We start from the raw sequence: 4,162 nt of genomic DNA, 5'->3' as shown, positions 1-4,162 counted from the left end.
GGGTTCCAACACTCCCGCTTTCTTTAGTCCCTCAATTGCCCTGCTAATACCCCCTTTGGCCTGTGGTTTAACAGGGTACTGTAACAGTCTTATAGGTATAGAGCTGCTCACCTCAAATGTTATTGATGCAGCCTTTGAGCAGAAACCTACGTCATGAGAGTCAGCTGACCACAGGTCAGGCGGGAGGTCACGCAACATATCCTCAGTAAATGCATGGTCAGTTTTCTCCCTACCATGAAACCTATCCACTTCGTGTCTCTCCATTGAGAGACATTCTTGAGTGCAGATTTTTAGAGCATATGCGTTGTGTGAGGGAGAGTATGTGAGTGCTGCTATCTGAGTTGGTTCCCAATCTTTAACTTCTAGCAGTGTTTTTACCATGGGACCAAGTTCTTTTGCTTCATAGCCCTTTCTGAGAGCTAATGAAATGTGTGGTGTAGCTTCAGCTGTCATACGGTACCAAAATAGTTGTTCATCAGTGAGGTCAACAGACGCAGCCACCCCCGCTTCTCCCACAAATAAATTGGTTGTGGTTACTTTCCAAACGGACATAGACACCTCTTGGTCATACGCATAGTCATAACTTTGGTCGTCTTGTCTGTCATAATTTAGCGTCAGATGGGGAGGATCTGGAGGGGAACCATAAGGCCTGAGGAGGTTAATCCACGGCTTCCATTGTTGAAAAATGGAAAACAGTCCTGGTGTATTATCTTGGGGCCGATCGAGCAACCCCCAGAATATAGTGGCATACTGAATGGCTCCTGCTTCAGTGGATTGGGCCAACATCATTTGAGAACCTGACTCTATGTTGAATAATGAACAATTGAGACGAGTGCCATCTGGGAACGATATTATTAGTCCATCGGGGGAACAGAGGATGGAGGCATTAGCTTTGACAAGAACATCCCTTCCCATTAGGTTAGCCGGGCTTTGGGGTGCCAGAATGTACTGATGGAAAAATATCTGGCCTGCTATTCTGGTGTTTAATGGCGTAGTGAGCGGTACTTGCTCTATTTTTCCCGAAAACCCTATGACTGAGACTGTATTTCTTGAAATGCACGTGTTGAAGTTGGGGGAGTTGATAGTTGAATATCTAGCTCCTGAATCAACAAGGAATGGTAGCTCCGAGTTTTCTACAGTCATGTCCATGTACGGATCCGCTAAGCCCATACATTCAGAGTTCTCTGGGCGACCTCATTGTGGTAGGTCATATTCTTGTTCGTTCTGGACAAACTGGCCATATGGGGCGGCCATCGCGTTTGGTGCAATGTGACCTTGGCCTTGATGTTGGGCCTGTGGGGCTGCCTGCTGGTGCTTCTGGAAATGTTGCATTTCCTGTCGGTTCCCTTGTCCACGCCCTCTCGGTGCCCCTTTTCCCCGCCCTCTCTGGGGGGGTCCCAGTGGGCACTGCCGGAACCAGTGGTCGGCCTGTCCACAGGTGAAACACACCTCTTCTAGATTCCCTCCTGCAGCTGTTTCAAACCCTCCTCTACCTCCAGTTTTGCCTCTAAACCCGCCACTCTGTTGCTGAAAACCATTATTGTAGTCATATTGGGCCTGGTTATATGACTGACCTGGGTGGGGAAAACCCCCTTGTGGGTTTTGCGGCCCCTGTGCCTGCCCTGCTGGCGCCACTGGATGAACAATCAGCTGTTTGAGACCCTTTTTCTCATTTTGGATTGTTTTACGGGCTATATCTAACTGAGTACGGAGTAGTTGCACTCTCAACTCTTCTTCCTCGGTTTTATTCTTTTTGAGCTGTTTGTTAAATTTGCCTAAATGATGGGCCAAATGACGCTCCCATGTCTGTGTGTTTATGTGATCTATTTCTGGGTTGTCTTCCATAAGAGTTTTAATCTCGGCAGGTATTGCTGCCATTATTGCTTTACGGAACATCTGTTTATGTTGGTCATTATTATCGGGATTACAGTCAGTAGCCGCTGTGTATTCTTGGCGTGACCTGAGCAACATGGTTGCGGCGGCCTCTCCGGGTGTAAATGTGAAGGACAGTGAACCGTAACCTCCCCCTGTCTGTGGGAAATGCTCTCTCATTGCTTTGCTCACCAAGCTGTGTATGTTATTGGAAGAGAAAGGCCTGTTATCATTCATTGCTTCTGTTCCTGCTCTTTTCTCAACTCTTTCTACCTCATAGTGGGAAGTCTGTTGTGCTAATACTCCCTCTTAGGTGCCTTACAAACAATGGACGTCCACTCTCGGGAGCGTCGGAGTGGTGCGGTCACCCTAAGTGACAGACCTAAAGTATCCGGGATTCAGGCATCTTCCCTGGCTTGTACATTTTTGGTGATGCGCCCTGGAGGTATCAGACTATTTTAAACAACTTTTCCCCGCTTTTCAAACACTTATTCCGAGGTTTTAGCCAGTCATTTTGCACGAAATCATTTAACATTGACGGTCTCCTGAAAAAGCACATATTCTGTGCATTTTCAGGAGAGCGTCTATGTTAAATGATTTCGTGCAAAATGACTGTCTAAAACTCTCTTCCAGACATTTAAAAATACTTTCCCCGACCATTTAAACATTATTTCTGGCTTGTAAAGTGCAGTTATGCGCCCTGGAGATATTGCACTATTTACAAAATGTAGCACTCTGTTTATTTCACACCTCCAGGAGAGACCAGGGGGAAATCACCTCTCTCTCTGCCCCCTCACAGAGCCCCAAGGACGGACTAATTACCTCCAGCATGTCCCCATAACAGTGGGACTCTGTTTCTTTCACAGCTCCAGCAGAGACCAGGGGAAAATCACCTCTCTCTGCCCCCTCACAGAGCCCCAAGGACGGACTAATTACCTCCAGCATGGGCCCCTAACAGTGGGACTCTGCACCTCCAGCAGAGACCAGGGGGAAATCACCTCTTTTTGCCCGCTCACAGAGCACCGAAGGACGGACTAGAGACCTCCAGCACCAGTCCCTAACAGGGGGACTCTGTTATTTCACACCTCCAGGGCGGAGACCGGGAAAATCACCTCTCTCTGCCCGCTCACAGAGCCCAAGGACGGACTAATTACCTCCAGCATGGGCCCCTAACAGTGGGACTCTGCACCTCCAGCAGAGACCAGGGGGAAATCACCTCTCTCTGCCCCCTCACAGAGCCCCAAGGACGGACTAATTACCTCCAGCATGTCCCCATAACAGTGGGACTCTGTTTCTTTCACAGCTCCAGCAGAGACCAGGGGAAAATCACCTCTCTCTGCCCCCTCACAGAGCCCCAAGGACGGACTAATTACCTCCAGCATGTCCCCATAACAGTGGGACTCTGTTTCTTTCACAGCTCCAGCAGAGACCAGGGGAAAATCACCTCTCTCTGCCCCCTCACAGAGCCCCAAGGACGGACTAATTACCTCCAGCATGGGCCCCTAACAGTGGGACTCTGCACCTCCAGCAGAGACCAGGGGGAAATCACCTCTTTTTGCCCGCTCACAGAGCACCGAAGGACGGACTAGAGACCTCCAGCACCAGTCCCTAACAGGGGGACTCTGTTTATTTCACACCTCCAGGGCGGAGACCGGGAAATCACCTCTCATTGCCCGCTCACAGAGCCCCGAAGGACGGACTAATTACCTCCAGCATGGGCCCCTAACAGTGGGACTCTGCACCTCCAGCAGAGACCAGGGGGAAATCACCTCTTTTTGCCCGCTCACAGAGCCCCAAGGACGGACTAATTACCTCCAGCATGGGCCCCTAACAGTGGGACCTCCATAACCTTTGCACACCCTGAGTCCCCGGGCCCCCACAGTTAAGCACTCCCCACGGACTAAACACAGTAATTCCACCCACCAGAAACTATGCCCCTGGTGACCTTTACAAGGGTGGTTTTAGGTGCTTCTGTGGTTCCGCCCATCGCATCATATTGGGCCTTCTTCACGGCAATACCAAAACCCCCCCTTCTGTGGGAGGTAATTCTCGTGCCCCCTGGTGACCCTTACAAGGGGGGGGGTTTTATGGTGCTTCTGTGTCCGCCCATCAGCATCCATATTGGGCCTTCTTCACGGCATCACCCCCCTTCTGTGGAGGGTATTCTCGTGCCCCTGGTGACCTTACAAGGGGGTGGTTTTATGGTGCTTCTGTGTCCGCCCATCAGCATCCATATTGGGCCTTCTTCACGGCACTCACCCCCCCTTCTGTGGAGGGTATTCTCGTGCCC

Source organism: Trematomus bernacchii, unplaced genomic scaffold, assembly GCF_902827165.1.
Source record: "Trematomus bernacchii unplaced genomic scaffold, fTreBer1.1, whole genome shotgun sequence".
NCBI classification, from domain to species: Eukaryota; Metazoa; Chordata; class Actinopteri; order Perciformes; family Nototheniidae; genus Trematomus; species Trematomus bernacchii.
This window is presented reverse-complemented; position numbering follows the sequence as displayed.